At 38.8% G+C, this 22,201-nt stretch overlaps 1 protein-coding gene across 1 annotated transcript in view; it reads left to right on the forward strand.

Moving 5' to 3' along the window:
* LOC5578809 (eye-specific diacylglycerol kinase) overlaps positions 1-22,201 on the forward strand; it is a 691,896-nt gene that overhangs the window by 139,412 nt on the left and 530,283 nt on the right. Inside the window, 2 exon segments of the mRNA XM_021839032.1 lie at positions 8,142-8,356; positions 17,500-18,152. The gene's annotated coding sequence lies outside the window, so the exon portion shown is untranslated.

Below are 22,201 nucleotides of genomic sequence, written 5' to 3' on the forward strand. Positions count from 1 at the left end.
TGAGAGGAATCCAATAAGAATGAAATGCAATACTGGTTGTAAGAAGGACGTGATTTAATTCACTGAATGAAATGAAGTTATGAGAGAAAAAGAGACGGCTTGATCTTGAATAACCAAGGGTTGTTGTTAGTATGAACTGTGATGATGAATGATTGCCGTAGGGCTGTATGGACTGTAATCCCTAACAGCTGGGATGTATGTATGAATGTTTGATTTTCTTTTTCGAATGCTGTTCTATTTTTTTTAGCTGTATATTAGGATGATTGGTTATGAGTGTATGTCAACTTTGTCTGTTTTTCCAACGGAATAATTATATACTGTGATTGAATTCACTGGAACTTGAATGCTAAGGAAAACGTGATTTAATTCACTGTTGAATATACGGAAAAATAGAATCGATGAATGCTTTTGTGCAAGAATGAGTCATCAAGGAGCTTAGAAACTGAAAGAAATGTGATTCGATTCACTGTTGTATGAATGAGCTTGTAAATAAAAGAAGAATGAAATGTGAAAATAAAATGTGATTTAATTCACTGATTAGCTAGACCATAACAGGCAATGTCAGACTGGGCTTTGATGAAAATTTTCCATTACAATTTTGTTAGAATGATAGAGCTATTATGTTTTGTTCAATAGGAAAATGGATTCGTCTGCAGCAGAAATAATTTAAGAAGTACAGGTGACTCCAGTCATCAACCCGGCTTCGTACAATCTACCCCCTTTTAAGTATTCTCATCTTCCGCCATCTAAGATAAGAAATGCTTGGATTGGATGGATACGTTGGTTTGAGAACGTGATGACTGCCACAAACATTAATGATGGGTATTGCCGCAAAGCTCAAATGCTTGCAATGGGAGGCTTGGAGTTACAAAACGTATTCTACGGCATACCAGGAGCTGACGAAATCGCAGTTGACGACCTTGACTTCAATCCATATGAAAATGCCAAACAGAAATTGACAGAACACTTCTCCCCAAAGCAACACGAAAGTTTTGAACGATTCCAGTTTTGGTCGATGTCTATGTGCGATGATGAACCAATTGAGAAATTTCTTTTGAGGGTACAGCAAAAAGCCGAGAAATGTTTCTTTGGCCATACCGAACAGCAATGTCGACAAATCGCTATTATGGACAAGATTATCCAGAACTCATCGGAAGATTTGAGACGGAAATTATTAGAAAAGGAACGATTAAATCTTGATGATGCTACGAAAATAATTAATGCGCATCAATCCATAAAACAGCAAGCATCATTGATGAATTCTGGTTCTAAGGTGGATCGACCTCGGTAATCGTCTTCTGGTGGATAAGCGAAAAATTCCATATTATAAGAATAGTGGAATATTAGCGCATAAAGCTAGATGTACACGTTGCGGTAGATTTCAACATCGAGGAAGCGAAAAATGTCCTGCTATTGATAAATCTTGTCATCGTTGTCACATGAAAGGGCATTTTCAGTCAATGTGTAAATCTAAGGATGGACGAACAGTAAGAGATGTTTTTTCCGAATAGGTGTTATTTCATTATTATGTAACATTTTTCTTCGTTTATTTGTAAGGTTACAAAACGGAATCATTCGCCTTATAGGTTTGGAAGTGAATCTAGCTATTCGAAGCGAGGGAGAATGGTGAGAAATGTTGAGTTGTTTAACGATGACTTGGTTAAGGAGGAAAAGTTGCCAGTCTACAATATCGCTGATGAAAAAGATGAACTTATCAAATGTCGCATAGGAGGAGTAGAAATAGAAATGCTCATAGATTCTGGTTCAACGTACAACCTAATCGATGATACAACATGGAATTCAAGAGATGACAATTCAAAGCGGTTTCTCGCATATGGGCGTGTACCCCTGCACCTTCTAAAAGTGTTAGATGCGGTCCTCGATGTTAGAGATGGAAACGAAACAATTTCAACAGAGGCAACATTCTACGTCATTGAAGGCGATCAACAGTCGTTGCTAGGGAAAAATACCGCAAGAAAGCTAGGTCTTTTGCAAGTTGGTATGCCAAGCACGTTTGGGAAGAATGTCAATCAAGTGGAAGCAACGAAAGATTTTCCAAAAATCAAAGATTTTCAGTTAATTCTACCTATCGATCACTCAGTTCCTCCCGTGATTCAGCCTCTTCGTCGTTGTCCGATACCCATTCTTGGTAGAGTGAAGTCGAAGCTAGATGGATTGTTACAAATGGGAATTATCGAACGTGTTACAAAACCAGCTTCATGGGTGTCTCCCCTAGTACCGATTTTGAAAGATAATGGTGAATTGCGATTGTGCATTGACATGAGACGAGCAAATCAAGCTATCCAACGATTGAACCATCCTTTGCCCGTTTTCGAAGATATGCTATCGAGATTCAGTGGAGCAAAATACTTTACGACTTTGGACATCAAACAGGCGTTCCACCAGGTTGAACTAGCGGAAGATAGTAGGGACATCACTACGTTCATAACGAACTGGGGAGTATACCGCTACACTCGTCTATTATTCGGTGTTAATTACGCCCCAGAATTTTTCCAGAGCCTAATGGAAAGCATATTAGCAGAGTGTCCCTATACAGTGGTTTTCATTGACGACATTTTAATATGGGGTTTAACAGAGGAGGAACATGACAAAGCGGTGAAGCATACGCTACACAGACATGGCTTATCACTTAACGTCAATAAATGCAAGTTTAAGCAAGCAGAAGTTCGCTTTCATGGGCATATGTTGTCTGCGAACGGCGTGCTTCCTTCTGATGATAAGATGAAGTCTCTGTTAGAATGCCGATCACCACAGAACAAGGAAGAGCTACGCAGTTTTCTTGGGCTTGTCACCTACGTTTCCCGCTTCATTCCCAACATGGCAACTGAAAGTCAACCTCTTCGAGAGCTTTTGAAAAATTCGAATAATTTTCAATGGCTACAGCAACATAAAAAACTGTTTCGAAAAACTCAAGCAACGGATTGCAAATGTGAAACATCTAGGATATTACGATCCAAAGGACGAAACAATTCTAGATGCTTCAGGAGTAGGACTCGGGGCAGTTTTGGTCCAGTTGAGAGACAATCAGCCACGAGTAATCAGCTATGCATCGCGTAGTTTATCAGAAGCAGAGCAACGGTATCCTCCGATAGAGAAAGAGGCCCTAGGAATCGTTTGGGGTATTGAAAGGTTCAAGATGTACCTTATCGGAATATCCTTTACTCTAGAAACAGATCATCGACTGCTGGAAGTATTTTCAATTTTTATCTTATTTTGTTGTCGGAAGAATTAAAGTTTTTTTTTTCCATTGATGGTTCCATTTAGGTTTTGTTCATGCCAAATTCACGTCCAACAGCTAGAATTGAACGCGGGCTGCTGCGATTGCAAGCATTCAGGTTCAGAGTCATATATAGGGAAGGCTCGTCAAATATCGCAGATACTTTGTCTCGGTTAGCGTCTCATGTAGTAGATCGTTCATGGCAGGAAGACTCAGACGTATACATTAGACGGTCGATTGCTACAACGTTAGCTGAACTATCCGAAGCATCAGAAGAGTCAGATTATGACGCAGACATCGAGAGTACGATTCGATCAATCCAAGAGACAGCAGCAATTGACATTTCCGAGGTGACTGAGGCCACTATGAATGATAGAGAACTACAGGCAGTTAAAGAGGCTATTATGTCCGATAATTGGTCATCCTTGCAATTGAAACCATATTCAGAGTTTCGTACCGAATTTTCGTTTGCTAATGATCTAGTCCTTCGAGGGTCGAAGTTAGTCATTCCATCGGTTTTGAGAGGCCGAATGCTAATGCTTGCTCATGAAGGGCACCCAGGTCAATCTTGTATGAAAAGGCGTTTACGAGACAGATGTTGGTGGCCAAATATGGACCAAGAAACGGTGAAAGTGTGCGAAAAATGTGAAGGATGTCGATTGGCACAGATTCCGGATCCTCCAGAACCAATGCAGCGCAGACCGTTACCGGATAGACCGTGGGTAGATATAGCTATCGATTTTCTTGGCCCACTACCATCTGGAGAGTACATTCTGGTAGTGGTCGATTATTTTAGCAGACATGTTGATCTTGAGGCTATGACGAGCATCACTGCTAAGGAAACTATAAAAAGGTTAGACAAAATTTTCCGCCTTTGGGGTATTCCGCGTACTATTACTTTAGATAACGCAAAACAGTTCGTCGCTACCGAATTTGAAGAATACTGCCGGATAAAAGGTATCTTTTTAAATCATACGTCACCATACTGGCCTCAAGCTAATGGTGAAGTTGAACGCCAAAACCGTTCTCTTCTGAAGAGATTGAAGATAGCTAACGCGTTGTATGGTTCATGGCGTACAGAAATGGATCGATACTTGGAGATGTATAACAATACGCCTCACTCGACTACCGGCAAGACGCCAAACGAGCTTCTTCAAAATCGCAAGATACGTTCAAAACTCCCAGATCTGGCTGACATTTCAACAGCAGTTCCTTCGACTGATTACGCTGATCGTGATAAAATTCAAAAATTTGCGGGAAAAGAACGAGAGGATGCACATCGTAGAGCAACGCTAAGTAACATCACGGCTGGCGATGTTGTACTTATGCGAAATCTTCCTCAAACAAATAAACTCTCGACAAACTTCCTCAAGGAGAAGTTTCTAGTTGTAGAACGCAATGGTTCTAACGTAAGAGTTCAATCGTTGGAAACAGGAAAATCATACGAAAGAAATGTTTCACACCTGAAGAAGATTTCGGAGACAGCTAATGAAGTCGCGATTCCTGAAAGTGATCATCCTAATAGTGCAGCACCCCGACGATCAGAAATATCGCGGCAAGTACCCAACAGATATGATTCCGGTAAATACTAGGATTAAAACATTTATTTGATTATCTTGTTTAACTCTGAAGAGTAAGGAACTATAATAAATATGCTATGACTCGGTGATAAGTAATAATGTCTTTGTTTTATAAAAAGGGGGATGTGGTGGACAGCGCATGATATAGGTATATACCTCGATACTCGGTAAGTACCACTTGTGTATTAGTATTAACTTAATGCTATCGATGGTCTGACTAACTAGCAAGCGAACACAGCTATTCATTCTTTGAGTTAGACGCGTGTGCCACGGATCTCGGTACCACAGATTCTACATGTCGAAATATGAAAAACCCCAAAGCCTTTCGGGTGATGGACCAGTGATGTAGCCAGGAGGGGCTCTGAAAGGGGCAATTTTGTAAGTATATTGAATTATTAAGCTAATTGGAAATTTGAAAAAAATATTTTTTTTAACATTTATTGTGATGGAGAGAACAGAATTGACAATAATTTATGTTTAAAATGTATTTTCCATGCCATAGGCGCAATCGGGATGGGTTTAGTATTGGTATACTATTCTAATAAAACCAAATTTGTTTAGGTGTCCATATTCCATGCTAGTTACGCCAATGGCATGGAAAATACATTTAAACATACATTAATGTCAATTCTGTTCTCTACCATCACAATAAATACTAAAAAAAATATTTTTGTCAAATTTCCAATTAGCCTAATAATATAATATACGTACAAAATTACCCCTTTCAGAGCCCCTCCTGGCTACACCACTGGTCCATCACCCGAAAGGCTTTGGGGTTTTTCATATTTCGACATGTAGAATCTAACAAAAATAGTCGGGTTGAAAACCCCGTGTAACACCATCGTGACCTTCCCTTGTTAGATTAGCTTCTCAAAGCAGTTTCTCATACTAGTTTCTATTACCAGTTTCTCCGATCCATTCCTTAGATTAGTTTTCCAGATAAGTTTCTCAGATCAATTTCTAATCATATTTTCTCAGATCAGTATTCCTGATTAACTTATTAGATTAGATGCTCAGATCAGCTCCTCAGATCAATTTTTCAGACTATTTTTACAAAACTATTTCTTAGGTTAGATTCTCAAACAGGTGGTCAAACAAGTGGTCAAATCAGTTTCTCAGATAAATTTCTTAGTTTCTCAAAACAGTTTTCCAGATCAGTTTCTCAGAATAGTTTTTCCAACATTTTTCTCAAAACCATTTCTCTGATCAGAATGGTTTGAAGAATGAGTTTCCTCTATGAGATGTTAAGTTTGTAATTAATTATAAATAGTTTTACATAATTGGAACATATTTTAAAATTTCTTCAAAGTAATTAAAATATAAACCTACATCTTCTTTGGGTTACCAATAAATCATCACCCAAAAGCTGCAAATTTCACAGAACGATATTTTTATCATAAAGATGATAAGAGGTATAGAAGATTATACTTTCGAACTTATAAATACTTTAATCGCCCTAACGGAGAAATGGTTCAGTTTACTTCTACATCTAAACACATCTAGCACGAAATTAATTTGTTTATTCAGCAATATTCTTCATGTAAGCATTTTTGATAGAAGCAATAACGTTTTTTATGTGCATCAACGTAAACATCACAGTACTAGCGGTGTTTGACGCTAGTTTTTAGTTTTTTTTCATATGAATTGTCATCAGTGATGGAAAATAGCGAACACTTTTTGCTGAACCGAAAAAAAAATGCTCGCGAGCATCAGAGTGCTGATTTACACGCATCTATCGTACTCGCGAGTAAACGAAGCGAAAGTGATTCGTGAATGTGTTCATAACTGTTAAGAGTCAATTCTGGACAAACATTTGAAAAGGGCCCAAGAGGTCTTGAGCGTTTTTTTTAGAAACGTTGTTGTTGAGGCCTTCTTAGCCCGCCCACGTAAACTAACATCACTATCAGAAAGATTGGTGTTAGCTCTTCCTGACAGTGGTATTGGTGAGCGTAATCGAGTTAAATTGGGCTCAACAGCGTCTTGCAAAGCCAATGTTTACCAATGTCGATGTTCCCTTTTGAAATGTTTGTCCAGAATTGCACTTTTGGGAAAAAGCTATTTATCCACTGACATTTCTAATTTTAAATGGATTTTGATACTGCCAATTTGATAGATGTAAAAATGATTTGTATATCAAAACCGTAATAAATTACACCTTGTTCGATTACTCGCGAGTAAGTGTTCGCGGACTTTTTACTTCTCCCGAGCAGGCTAGTGCGAAGTAACTCACACCAAGCCTGTTCGTGCGTCTGTCATGTATTTTTTGCGTAGGTTTAGACTAGTGAGGTGCGTCATGATGCGAACATTTCCACCACTGGTTTCCATTTCAGGTTACTTTTGAATCATCATCATGACTAAAATATAGATAGAACTTTTTCATCATAAAGTTTTGCAAGGAAAACATAGAAGATCGGGTTTTCAAATTTTGTCGTTTGCAGTGTTATGAGAAACTCAAATTCTCATAACTCATGATTGAAATTTTTCATGCGTGAGTTGTCAATCACGCAACTCAGCAGTCAAAAAATCATGAATGAGTTGACTCATCTGTTTGATTATCAGGGGCTTCCTTAGCCGACTGGTTAGAGTCCGCGGCTACAAAGCAAAGCCATGCTGAAGGTGTCTGGATTCGATTCCCGGTCGGTCCAGGATCTTTTCGTAATGGAAATTTCCTTGATTTCTCTGGGCATAGAGTATCATCGTACCTGCCACACGATATACGTATACGAAAATGGCAACTTTGGCAAAGAATGCTCTCAGTTAATAACTGTGAAAGTGCTCATAAGAACACTAAGCTGAGAAGCAGGCTCTGTCCTATGGGGACGTTAATGCCAAGAAGAAGAAGAAGATTATCAGATTTTCATGGTTAACTTACTAAAACAATGATTTCTTGGTAGTCTGGTAGTAATCATTTCTGAAGTAAACAACAACATTTGGTTTTCACGAGTTATTGACATAAATAATATAAAAAAATAAGAGAAAGCTCCATAGTATTTCCACAAAGTTATAGATTTAGAAGAGATCAACAAGTTCCAACAATATCCAGTCTACCAAAAATGATCACTTTGCATGGAAAATCGAAAAATTTTGCAATGTTTTGCAATTCTAAAGAATTGGCATCCAACCCGGTCCTCGGGACAGCAATCCTTGCAATTTCGGTGAACCCTTAGAGAGCTGGTGTCTCGGCTTCCTTCTTCTTCCTTTATCCGTTCGTTCGGCTGCCTCGTCAACCGGTTCACCGAAGCGTGTCCTGTCGCCCCGGTGAAATGATTATTTATTGCTTAACTAATAATTGTACTTTTATTTTCCGGATCCTTCTTCGACAGGTATCCTACTTGGCGTCGTCCTGCTGACCATTATTGGTGGAAGGTGAAATCGGGGGGATGTTTTGCGATCTGGACGATGGGCTGAACACAACGACGCAGAAATTGGGATTTGGACAACGTTGTCGTTGTGAGGACCCGGTTTAGTGGAGATTCGATGGGAAAGATGAAACAAGGAAGAAGATAGCCGGTCAAAGCGCAATTTTGGGATTAGTGAGGTAAGTATCATTGAGACGATATGGCAATCATTTTAGGATTTTTCTTGTTTCTGTTTCCTCCTAAAAGGTCGTTACTTATTCCGGTTGAATGATACTGATTTTGACCTAAAGTGATTGTTTCACTGTGTGAACATTTTCCATCCATTGTTGCCTTATTACCATATTCCAGAAATAAAAAGCTAAAATAAATCCTAATAAATCCTGACAAATATCCCAACTGGAATATTGCCTTTTTCCCTGCCTGAGAAAATCCTTCAAGGATTAACCCCAAAACCCTAGATCCTCTCAGTGTTTCTCCAGAAAACTTCTTTAAATTTCTCTGGAAAACTTCTCAGGATTTTTTTTCGGAAATCCTCTCTGTATTTCTCTGAATCCTCTCAAGAGTACTCCCAGTGCTTTCCAAGCTGAAATCCTCTTAGGATATTTCCCCAAAATACTCTTTCCTTAAAAATCTTTTCTATATTCATCCATAAATCCTCTCAGGATTCCTAAGGACTGTTCATTTCATAAAGTGGACACTTTGCTTATGCTATAACTTTTTTATTTATTGATAAAATCGTAATCGGTTTTCTGTGCATCGTTCAACTATTATTCTACAATGCTACGAAAAAATAAGATCTTAGAAAATGCTTTTGGTTGAAGAGCTATATAGTTTTTCCAAATAATCCTATGATAAGCTGTTCGTCAAAGTTTAACATTATTTTTCGCAAAACAAAAATCCTACTTTTTTTTAACAAATTGTATGTTTGTATCCTTTACTATTCTACTAAAGGTATAACTTTAAAAAATCACTTATATTCCACAATTCTCTGACATTAGGTAACTTTAGTGATTTACCCATTTATGGCCAAACTTGCTGATACACAATCCTCTCACTCCCAGCAAAAGAGAAAAGTAAAAAGCGTGTTCAAAACTAGTTTGGATTACTAAAGAAACAATATTTGTATAAACGAGAGCTAAATCGTAAGTTAAAACCACAGTCTTAAGTATAAATTTTACTGTTTATGGTAGGTTTACTGAAAAGTCTCATACTTTTAAAATCATGTACGTATATTTATCGATCTACAGAAAATTGTAAACGGTTTTCTCCGAATATTTCAATTGGTAATCTCAGAATAACATATTATGAAAATAATATGTGGAAAATAAAATCGATTTGTTACAGCAGTGTTGCCAATTTACATGATTGTCAATGTTCTTTGAAAGGTCTTCTAAGAATAAAGCAATTGTGTTTTTAATGTGCTTTAAATGTGACGTGGGGACTAAATAAGTAACTCTATGAAGGCGTTAGTTATTTTTCATATTAATACTATCTTAGCACTTCCCCCAGGACTTACTTTCAGCCAAAAATTTTTACTCATATCAATTTCCTTCAAATTTAAAATATTTTTCTCTTAAATTATAGGGGGAAAACGTTTTTACTATATCTGTAAAATTGTTGCTCCAAAAATGACTCGATTTTTTCCATTAGACTTCTGATTGATGATGCTTTCGAAGAACTAGCCTTTTTTGAAAATAAAAAATATAAATTGTCGAATTTTCCAGCTAATTTCTAACAATCATTGATTTTGATAGCCTCCAAAAATCGACCGTTTCAATCGTTGTTCCATATTCGTGTGAAATTTAATTATTTTAGAGATTTTTCATTATCACAACATTGTACAATACTAGTCGAACAATGTGTAAAAACCGATTGAAATTTCATTGATAAATTAAAAAGATACAGCATGCACAAGGTGTCCACTTTATAAAATGAACAGTCCTTAGATAGGATTCCTTTTCGAAATTCTTCTGAAATCTTCTGAAGATATTTATTATTTTTTTTTAACTTTTTCTTTAAATTTTTAGAATTTCTCCTGAAAACCTTTTCCCCTTGAAAACTTTCTTGGATTTCCCAAGAAGTTTTCTATGGATTCTTTGGGATTTTTTTAAAATAATTTTTAGAATTTTCCCTTTGAAATACCAAGGTTTTTGATTAAAACTCTCTGGTTTCCCAGGAAATCCTCACAATTTCTTTTGGCTTCCTCACAGGATGCCTTTGGCAATTCTGACATGGTTTCTTTGGAAATCTTCACAGGATGTCTGTGGATCCTTATATGATTTCTCAAAACAAATTATAACATTTCAGTGAAAGTCCTCAGGCGATTCTTTCTGGAGACTCTATCATGATTTCAGAAAAATTCTGTCGTTCTTTGGAATTCTATAGAGACGTGCAGTTTGTCTGCTAGCATCACATTGTGTTCTGGTGCATTTTTTTATAGCTCCAGGAAAACCTCCAGATACTCCTTCAAGAATTCTGTCTGAAATATCTAAAATGTTTTTTCCTGCTATTTCTTCAGAGATTTCTCTAGGAACTTTTCAAGGACTGTTCCAGAGATTTATCCAGCAACATCTTCAAAGATTCCTCCAGGGATTGTACCAGAAATTCTACCGAAATAATCTCGTTCGCATTACGTTATAGCGATTTCTCCCAGGATTCCACAAGGGATCTCGCTAGAGGTTTCTCCGGGAATTCCTCAAGAATTTTCTCTAGGTAGCATTTTTAATCGTTACTTGATTTTTCTATCCGGTTCCAATAGGACTCCATGCATTCTTCCATGAGTTGCTCCAGGGATTCCACCAGGGTTTTCTCCAAGGATTATTCCAGGAATTTCTGCAGCAAAATCCTTACAAGGCCTTGCAAGGATTTTTCTAGGGATTTTGCGAGTAGTTTCTCCAGTAATTCCTTTATGGATTTTTCCAGTATTATCTTCACTTGGATTCCTCCAGGAATTCCTTCAAAGATTTCTCCGGGAAATTATTCCAGGTTTTGCTCCATCTCTACAATTTTTTTTGCAATTACGTCCCCAAGGCCGTATCAAGGAGTTCCTCCAGGTATATTAAACATCACTGTTGTTATTTCTTCAGTGATTTTTGCATAAATTCCTTCAAGGATACTTGCAGAAATTTCCCCTGGCAATCCTATCGAGATTCCACCAGGAATTATTGCGGAGACTTCTTCAGGGATCCCTCCAGAGATCGTTCCATGGTTTCTGTCAGGAATTCCAGCAGAAATTCTTACAGGGATTGTGCAAGAGTTTCCTTCAAGAATTCTCCCAGGAAAATCGCTACAAGAATTACTCCAATGATTTTTCCAGATAGTCCTCTCGGAATTTCCACTAACATTTCCTCAGAGATTTCTCATGGGCCTCTGGAAATTCTTAAAAAAATAAATAAATAGAAATCCTTATCAGCAAGGAAAGTGTTTTACCTACATTCATCTTAAAAGTGGAACTGAAAATCTCTCCTAAATTTCTAACTACCTTTTCAATTGATTGGTGTAGCAAAAATGTCTGCAGAATGGAGATGCATCCGATGCAATCAGGACGAATGCCGGCGCTATCTGGACCAGTTCAAAGTTTTCGATCATCCGCTGAAGCAATCGACTATAACGATGCTGGACAGCGACAGTAACTGTGGATCTTCGTCCACGATTTCGCTGGATCCGCTCAGCTTGGCCCTGGATGGGTCTGACCCTTTGAGTCAATTCGCCCGGCAGGATTCCGCCCAGGATCCACTCTCGCAGATGGCAGCCGAATTTGACGGTGCGCTGAATATGTCTTCCGGTGCTAAATCGAAGAAGAAGGAAGATACTTCTCTGCTGGAACTGGACTTGATCGAGCCCTGGGCCGGGAGGAGAGGTCCCATATTGAACAAGTATACCACCAACGAGAAGTTGTCCATTGTGACCAGCTTCCTGAACGGCGGAGAAACCATCAAGTCGCAAACGACCATGGCCGAGAAGGTTAAACATCGGCTGGAGCAATTGGTCGAGTTCGAGGAAGGATCTCTGGAACAATTTTTGAAGGAACCTATTTAGAGATTTTTCTGGAGTAACTTTTGCAGAAATTTCTGAAGAAATTGTTGGATAAATCTCTGATGGAATTCCTGTAGAGATTTTCCTGGAGGAATTCTTGGATGAGTCTCTGGAGAAATTCCTGCAGGTAAATTACAGAAGGAATCAAAGAAGGGCTACCTGGGTGAATTGATGAAACGTTCTCTAAAGGATTACCTTGCTAAATTGCTAAATGAATCTCTAGAGGAATCAATAGAGGAATCCCTGGAGGAATTCATGGAGTAATATTTGTAGGAATCTCTGTTAAAAGCACAGTGGAGGTTTTGCTGGAGGAATCCCTGAAATAATCCTTGGGTGAATCGATGGAGAAATTCTTGGAAAATCCCTGGAGAAATCTCTGGAGTAATCCAAAAAGAGATTTTCCTAGAGGAATTCAGGCAGAGATTTTTTGAATGTAATACCTGGAAGAATTCTTAAAAATTCTTGTAGGAATTTAAAGAAGCCCAGAATAAATTTCTGAAGAAATGTCTTGGGGAATCTCTAGAAGATTACCCAGGAAAATCCTAATTGCAATTCATGCAGCAATTTTCCTGGAGATTTTGGAGGTCTTGGACAATTCCTGGAGGACGTGAAGCAATTTTTTGTAGAATTTATGAAGAAACTCCTGGTGAAATCTCCGGAATTATTCTTATGTGAATCTCGAGAGGACTATCTGGGGATATCGCTGCAAGTATGCTTGGACTTATGGATTAATTTCAGGTGAAATATCTGGAGTAATCCTTAAAGGATTGTGCTACTTTTCCCGAATGTCGTTTCCCCGAATATTGCGTTTCCTCGAATAACCCACTTCCCCGAAAAGTTTTTGGAATTCATAATTGTCATATCTTTATACATTTTAGGGTGGCGAACGTACTGGTCATCTAATATATTGTACCCCGTTTGGCATAAAGTCGTTTGACATAAAGCCGTTTGGCATAAAGTCGTTTGGCATAATGGTTGTTTGGCATAATGGCCGTTTGGCATAATGATTGATTTAGAATTAATATCAGCATTTTTTAAGCTTTTACAGAGATCAGCACCACCGAGCCCATAGCAAAAATGTTTGCTATGTCCTCAACAAGCGTGGTGTTCGTTTAGAGATTTTCCAAGCTATGAATGTAAAAAATTGTTGTGACATTAGAGAGTTTTATTTAACTCGTGACGAGTCTGATAGAAGATCTTCTGGGAATAATAATTTTCTCTACATCCCAGAACGTAGAGTAAATTGGCAAAGGAAGTTTCCAGATATTAATAAAGGGAACGCTCATAGTATATTTCGCTGCAGATCAAGCTCTGTCCCAGTTAGGACATAACACTTCATAGAAATTACTTGATAAAAGAAGGGAAAAATTATTTGAAAAGTATTAGTCTAATCCAAGGATCTATTACTGCAGCATAATGCAAAAATAACCTATGAACAAGAGCAGATTATTTTTCGTTTAAAATGTTTAAGGCTCTAATGCAAAAAAAAAAAATCTTCTCACAGCGTAACTTAACTGAACAACACATTTTTAAAAGAAAATATTTGTGGCAAAACTTTTGAACGATTCAATAAAATTTTTAATTTCCGAAGTGTTGATGTACACACGTCTTTTATCGAAAGAAGGGAACATTTGTGATTGAGATAATATTTTTCCAGCATATCTCGAAAGGAGATCATACGTTTGCAAAAAATATGTTGAATATTGGCAGATTCTAAAGTTATTATCATTATAACAGCATGTCTTGTAAGAATTGATAAAACTGCTAAATATAAAATTGGTTAACATTTAGCTGTACGAAATAGTAAAGTTTTGAAGAGTATAAATATAAATAACAGCCTATGTTTAAAAGAAGGCATTATTTATAATTAAACCAGTAGGAGATTGGACGCCCAAATTTATAAGTAACTAAAACGAAAAGACATCAAAAATTGCGTTCAGAATCATCGAAGTGATTGTGCTAATTTTCCCTGAATGTCTTTTCTCCGAATGTCGGTTCCTTGAATTCCAGTTCCTCGAATGGCCCTTTTCCCCGAATGCCATTTCCCCGAAAAATGTGCAGAAAGAACGATAAGCAATCAAAAGAAGGAGTTATTCTGCCATTCTCGGCTCAATGTTGGCAAAAATGGTGAGGACGTTAATACTGGAAAGAACCGCCAATTAAATAAAGAAGGATGCATATAAGATGAGTAGTTCGTTTACCACCCTGAAGTGTATAAAGTTACGACAGTTATGAGTGCTAAAACTTTACGGGGAAATGGGCTAATCGAGGAAACGGGATATTTGGTGAACTGGTGTTTAGGGAAACGACATTCGGGGAAAAGTAGCACAACCCAACGAAGCAACTACAGCTATCGATGGCTCTTTTCGCTGATAACTTCAGCAGACCAATGTTATCGAATGCCGCCCTTTTGTCAGTTGAAAACAATAAAATATTTAAAAAATATAGCTTTATAGAACAGCCTATGTTTAAGAGAAGGCGTACTTTATCTAAATTTTTAATCGGTTTTTATACCCATAATTATGGTTACATCATATTTAGAAAAAACAGAGAACGTTTGAAAGAAGGGTATTTTTTTGCGAAATATATCAAAATCTTCAGTGCAAAAATTTATTCCAATAGCGAAACTCAAAAGAAGAATTAATATCTGAATGAAGGGTAATTTCCGGATAAAAAATAAAATACTATTGGCAATAACTTCCCTAATATGCTTTAGTTTATTCAAGAGCATATGATTGTGGAATAAAGTATCATTTTGTGTCAATTGACTTCAAAACAAGTCATCTAATAAAAATCTTGGGTTTAGACTCATTATGCCAAACGACTATTTTGCCAAACGACCATTATGCCAAACGGCTTTATGCCAAATGACCATTATGCCAAACGACTGTATGCCAAAATGCTTTATGCTAAACGACTTTATGCCAAATGACCTACCACCCATCTAATATGCACTTTTCTTTATTTGATTAGTGGTTCTTACGAGTTTTACCATCCTCAGTATTTTTGACAACATGTGTATAGCCGGGAACGACCAAATACCTCCTTCTTTTGATTGCTTATCGTTCCTTCTAATTCACCATCCTGCCACAGAAAACTATCATTGCGCCTTATGAACTGTTCCACTTTTCGGAGAAACGAGTTATTCGGGGAAAGGGCATTCGGGGATAGGGCATTCGGGGAAACAGGTCATTCGGGGAACTGACGTTCGGGGAAACGACATTCGGGGAAAAGTAGCACAATCCTTGAAGACTCCCGACTAGAGGCTTGTAACAAAAATATAATAAATTTTTATCAGAATATGATATGCATATCATATTATCATATAATTTTGTTAGGCTCCGTTATCCATAGAACATAATAAAACAGAAATATAACATAATGTGTTTTATTTCCCTTTAAGATATTTTTTTTTTGTTCATGTTTAACAACTTTATAACAAAATAAATAGATAGTTATGCATTTCTATAATATACAATATTATCGTATATCGAACAGTATTATAATTTTGATACTTTGTATCAAACATTATAACTTGGTTTGATATGTTTTTGATAGAATTAAAACACATTTTGTTATGTTTATGTTACTATTCATGCACTTTTTGTTATAATTTTAGTTATTTTAACAACATCCTGCATCAAGTTTGTAACAACCTATGTTCGAAAAAAAATTATAACATAATAACATATGCTGATATAATTTTGTTATGTACCCTTAGTCGGGCTTAGAAACATCTTTGCAAGAATCCCTATACAGTTTTCCTAGTTGAATCTCTGAAACAATTTCTGGAGAAATCTCTGAAGGAATAACAGGAGAATGCACTTGAGACGTTCCTGGAATCATTGGAAGATTTCCTGCAAAATTTCCTGGCGGATTAAGCATGTTTTTAGGCTGCTAATAGAGCCTGCTTTTCAAATTCCTCTTAAATCATTAAAGGCTCTATTGGCGCCTGAAACGACCGCTCCGATAGTTAACTCCTCCGTAATTCTTTTCTGTCAGGATTTTCTCTGATTCTCATGATTCCTCTAGAAATTCTATCAGAATTCCTTTGGAAATCCACTCATATCTTCTCCGGAAATCCTTTCAGAATGTTTCTGGTAATCCTCTCAGGATTCCCATACGGATTCCTCTCAGAATCGAAATCCTTTCAAGAATCTTATTCAAGTTTCTTTCAATGGGTTTCCTTTCAGGATTCCCATTCGCAATCCTCTCAGAATTTCCATTCGGAATCCTCAGAACTTCCATTCGGAATCCTCAGAATTTCTATTCGGAATCCTTTCAGGATTTCTATTCGGAATTCTCTCAAGATTTCCATTCAAAATCCTCTAAAGATTCCAATGCTGAATCCTCTCAGGATTCCCATTTGGAATCCTCTCAGGATTGCCATTTGGAATCCTCTAAGAATTCCTTTGGGAATCCTCTCAGAACTACTTTGGGAATCCTCTTAGAATTCCTTCGGATTGACCTTCAGAAAACCTCTAAAGATTCCTTCGGAAATCTTCTCGGGTCCTTAGGAAATTCTCTCAGGATTCGTTTGGAAATCCTCTTCGAATTCCTTCGGAAATCCTCCCCGGATTCTTTCGGAAATCCTCCCCGGATTCCTTTGGAAATCCTCTCGAGATTTCTTCGAAAATCCTTTCAAGCTTCATTCGGAAATCTTCTCAGGATTCCCCGAAAATCCTCTCAGAATTCCTTCGGAAATCCTCTCAGGATTCCTCCAGAAATCCTCTTCGGATTCTTTCGGAAATCCTCCCCCGATTCCTTCGGAAATCTTCCCCGGATTCCTTCGGAAATCCTCCACGGATTCCTTCCTCTCGGGATTTCTTCGGAAATCCTATCGGGATTCCTTCGGAAATCCTCTCAGGATTCCTTCGGAAATCCTCTCAGGATTCCTTCGGAAATACTCTCAGGATTCTTCCAGAAATCCTCTCAGGATTCCTCCGGAAATCCTCTTAGGATTCCTTCGGAAATCCTCTCCGAAATCCTATCAGGATTCCTTCGGAAATCCTTTCCGAAATCCTTTTGAAACCATTTCAGGATTCGATTCCTTCAAAAATCCTGTCAAGATTCCATCCGAAATTCTTTCAGGATTTGTTCAAAAAATCGCATCAGATTTAAAAATACCGGTGTAAATTTGGATGCTTTCAAAATTTCTTTAAAATCTCATGAAATTCGGTGAAGTTTTCTTGAAAAATTTAGTTGTTTTATGTGTTTTTATTTTCGAGAATCAAAAATGTATTAAATTTTTATCTATTTGTAATAATTATTATTTTTCTTCTTTCAGTTTGATGTCAATGCTGTTTGGAACATCTCATCCGCTTAATTCGGCGGATCCTTATGTGTGCTCAAATATAAAAACTATGTGAAGAAAATCGACTTATCATGAGTTCGGAAAAGTTCCATCGCAAAAAAGGGTCATCGCTATGAAATATGAATGACCGGGAAAATTGATTAACCTAACGTGAGGCCGTGGCCATTCAATCGATCGATCCGGGAAAAACCCGGTCAGTGTTGTATATGTTTACGCTTCGAATTTGGGTCGCTCTCAAAGCAAAAGAAGAAGAAAAAAAAGGTGTGTTAATGATAATTGAATCGTGTTTGTTGTGCGGAAGCAGACGCAACCGACGCCAGCTGAAGCTCACGACGGTACATAATTTAGTGGGGAAGTGTTGAAAAATTCATCGTGATCGCTATCAAAAGGACGACAACCGTGTAAAATTGTGCGGGTAATGGTGAAGAGGAGTTTTCGGCGCGGAGTGTAGTCAAATTGCTCAATTTTCTGTGTAGTATTAGGCAGGGCTTTGTGATTGTGATATTTGGTACTCGACGAAGAAGACGACGAAGAAAGGAAGCAAATTGCAGCAATCCAGGCGATGATGAGGGGGTCGTCCGGTGGCAGGCCTTCTGAAGAAAATGTGCTCCGGTAGTTTGCTACAGGTAAGTGAATTTTATCGTTCAGATAGAGAGAGAGGGAGTTTGAGCGTGAAATTTTGTGGTTGGCTAATGAAATTAGTCGGTTGCATGTTTGATGGAACTAATTGCAGGCAAATTAGCAATTTCGAGCCGGACGGTTCGGTTGTGGCTTTGAGAATGCAGGGCTGGTAGCGGGTCTCTTCTCAACGCAAGTTTCATTTTGGATCTTCTTTAGTCTGGTTTTAGGTCTTGTTTCAGTCTACCAGCCCTGGCAATGGCTAAAGTGCATCTTTCAGGGCTTAGACTAATCTGGCATCCTCGAGTCGAAAAGCGATGATGACCGTCACTATGGCATTTAAATCCGGCTCCCTTGAATGGGGGAAAATTTTAATTAAAATGCATGGAAGCGAGGAAAATTTTAATTCGCTGTTTTCCTCGCTCGGTTTCGGGAAAACAACGTCCAATCGCAATCGACTGTGAGACGAGAACTGAGAGTTTACATCCAGCTATGAAGAATGGGAAAGAAGCAAGTTCAAGAGGCAGGGAATAATTGTAAACAGACAGCAATGGAAGTGGATCTGGGCGATGACGGCTTGAGCCAACAAATGGTGATTGTTATGATAATTATTCGTTTCTGTTGGATTGCATTCTTTGGTATAGAGAGAGAGAGAGAGCAAATACTGCAGTGCGATTTCAGCGTGAAATATGATTAGCATGCTTGGAAATTATTTATGCTTTGTGATAGTCGAACCAATATAACGAATGTGAGTTTTTTTGTACAGAGACAGTTAAGATTGTTCACCCAGGTTTCTATCCAGATGATTGTATAATAAAAGGATTTCAGAACAAAAATTGAAAGAATTTTTGAAAAATTACTTAAAAAATCGAAGAAAAATATTTTAAGGATTTCGAGAGAAATCTGGAGAAAATTTCGAGAGAAATCAGATGAGCATTTTGAAAGAAATTCAGAGAGGGTTTCAGAAAAGAAAAAAATAGAGAATTTAAGGTGAAGATGAAACGAAGCCAAACTTCAAATTTTCAAAAGCACGGATCTGGCGAACTAAACATTCGTTTAAGCTGAAAACTTAATTGATTGGTCACTAGCTGGTGGTGACCAATCGATAAGGTTTTCAGTTCGAACGGGTGTTTGGTTCCCCAGATCCGTGCTCTTGAAAATGTGAATTTTGGCTTCGATTCATCTTCACCTTAAGTTAAAGTTGGGGAGCTTCTCTCCAGATTAGACTGGCCCACCTTAGTATGGGAGAAAAATAAAGTTGTATAATTCCACGGGGCACCCGCCAGGATTATTCTTTAGGGTTAGAGGAAGACTTCCTGAAAGTTTCAGCTCATTTGGTCGTTCCGTGAGCTGGCGCAATTGAATTTAAGTTAATATGGGATTTTCAGCTCCAACATATAGGAAACAGCACATCATCTCCTGTTTGAATCAGTTAAATTGTTGATCGCGTTCAATTGAACCCAGAATGTCAAAAACACTACTTGATACTATAGCAAACAATATTGTAGAAGATTGTATGATGATTAAAATTGATAAAGTTGGTGTTTCAACTATCTGAAGTAGATTTGCAATATTGCATAGTATTCCTTCAACTTAGCTGGGTGGTAGCCACTAAGCGCATCATAGCCACCTATGACGCTGGGCGAGCTGCGATACAAGGGACATGCATATATGTGATTGTACGGGAGTGCTGATCTAAGCCTAACTTTCAACAACTGAAAGCTTAATGAAAATGAGCTTAAATCCAGATACAACCTTCGGCAACTATGTTCATTAGCGTATCAACTAGTGAATTTGTCATTGTGGGCTCAATTGAACGCGATTAACTAGTGTACGAGACGAAACAGTGACATAGGGTCAATTTTCAATATATTTGAGACGAATATTCCATACAAACTTTGAATTGAATGCGCCAGCTGGGGGAGAAACCAAATGAGTTGAAATTTTGAGAGAGCTTTTTTCTTACCCTAAGGCACATATCAAGGGGGTGCCCCGTTGAATTTTACAACTTTTTTGTTTAAGGGCCAGTCCACTCCAGATGCTGGAAAGCTTCTCCCCAAAAGCTGGAAAACTTCTACCCAGAAGCTAAGAAGTTTCTCTGAAGCTGAGAATTTTCTCTCCAAAAGCTGGGTAGCTTCTCTTCAGAAACTGGGAAGCTTCTCTCCAGAAGCTGGAAAGCTTCTCTCCAGAAGCTGGGAAGCTTCTCTCCAGAAGCTGGAAAGCTTCTCTCAAAGAAGCTGGGAAGTTTCTATCCAGTAGTTAGGAAGTTTCTGTTCAGAAGCTGGAAAGCTGCTCTTAAGAAGCTAAAAAGCTGCTCGCCAGAAGCTGAAAAGCTTCTCTCCAGTGGCTGGAAAGCTTCTCTCGAAGAAGCTGGGAAACGTGTCTCGCAGAAGCTGGAAAGCTTCTCTCCAGAAGATGGGAAGCTTTTTTCCAGTAGCTGGAAAGCTTCCCTCCAGAAGCTGGAAAGCTTCTCTCCAGAAGCTGGAAAGCTTCTCTCCAGAAGCTGCAAAGCTTCTCTCCAGAAGCTGGAAAGCTTCTCTCCAGAAGCTGGAAAGCTTCTCTCGAAGAAGCTGGGAAACGTGTCTCGCAGAAGCTGGAAAGCTTCTCTCCAGAAGATGAGAAGCTTTTTTCCAGTAGCTGGTAAGCTTCCCTCCAGAAGCTGGAAAGCTTCTCTCCAGAAGCTGGAAAGCTTCTCTCCAGAAGCTGCAAAGCTTCTCTCCAGAAGCTGGAAAGCTTCTCTCCAGAAGCTGGAAAGCTTCTCTCGAAGAAGCTGGGAAACGTGATTCGCAGAAGCTGGAAAGCTTCTCTCCAGAGGTTGGGAAGCTTTTTTCCAGTAGCTGGAAAGCTTCCCTCAAGAAGCTGGAAAGCTTCTCTCCAGAAGCTGGAAATCTTCTCTCGAAGAAGCTGGGAAACGTGTCTCGCCGAAGCTGGAAAGCTTCTCTCCAGAAGATGGGAAGCTTTTTTCCAGTAGCTGGAAAGCTTCCCTCCAGAAGCTGGAAAGCTTCTCTCCATAAGCTGGATAGCTTCTCTCGCAGAAGCTGGAAATCTTCTCTCGAAGAAGCTGTAAAAATACTTCTCTCCGGAAGCTGGAAAGCTTCTCTCCAGAAGTTGGAAAGCTTCTCTCCAGAAGCTGGAAAGCTTCTCTCCAGAAGCTGGAAAGCTTCTCTCCAGAAGCTGGAAAGCTTCTCTCCAGAAGCTGGAAAGCTTCTCTCCAGAAGCTGGAAAGCTTCTCTCCAGAAGCTGGAAAGCTTCTCTCCAGAAGCTGGAAAGCTTCTCTCCAGAAGCTGGAAAGCTTCTCTCCAGAAGCTGGAAAGCTTCTCTCCAGAAGCTGGAAAGCTTCTCTCCAGAAGAGAAGCTGGAAAGCTTCTCTCCAGAAGCTGGAAAGCTTCTCTCCAGAAGCTGGAAAGCTTCTCTCCAGAAGCTGGAAAGCTTCTCTCCAGAAGCTGGAAAGCTTCTCTCCAGAATCTGGAAAGCTTCTCTCCAGAAGCTGGAAAGCTTCTCTCCAGAAGCTGGAAAGCTTCTCTCCAGAAGCTGGAAAGCTTCTCTCCAGAAGCTGGAAAGCTTCACTCCAGAAGCTGGAAATCTTCTCTCGAAGAAGCTGTAAAAAAACTTCTCTCCAGAAGCTTGAAAGCTTCCCTCCAGAAGCTGGAAAGCTTCTCTCCAGAAGATGGAAAGCTTCTCTCCAGAAGCTGGAAAGCTTCTCTCCAGAAGATGGAAAGCTTCTCGCAGAAGCTGGAAAGCTTCTCTCTAGAAGCTGGAAAGCTTCTCTCCAGAAGCTGGAAAGCTTCTCTCCAGAAGCTGGAAAGCTTCTCTCCAGAAGCTGGAAAGCTTCTCTCCAGAAGATGGAAAGCTTCTCTCCAGAAGCTGGAAAGCTTCTCTCCGGAAGCTGGAAAGCTTCTCTCCAGAAGTTGGAAAGCTTCTCTCCAGTAGCTGGACAGCTTCTCTCCAGAAGATGGAAAGCTTCTCTTCAGAAGCTGGAAAGCTTTTCTCAAAAAGTTGGGAAGCTTTTTTCCAGAAGCTGGAAAGCTTCTCTCCAGTAGCTGGACAGCTTCTCTCC

Source organism: Aedes aegypti, chromosome 1 (genome assembly GCF_002204515.2).
Source record: "Aedes aegypti strain LVP_AGWG chromosome 1, AaegL5.0 Primary Assembly, whole genome shotgun sequence".
NCBI classification, from domain to species: domain Eukaryota; kingdom Metazoa; phylum Arthropoda; class Insecta; order Diptera; family Culicidae; genus Aedes; species Aedes aegypti.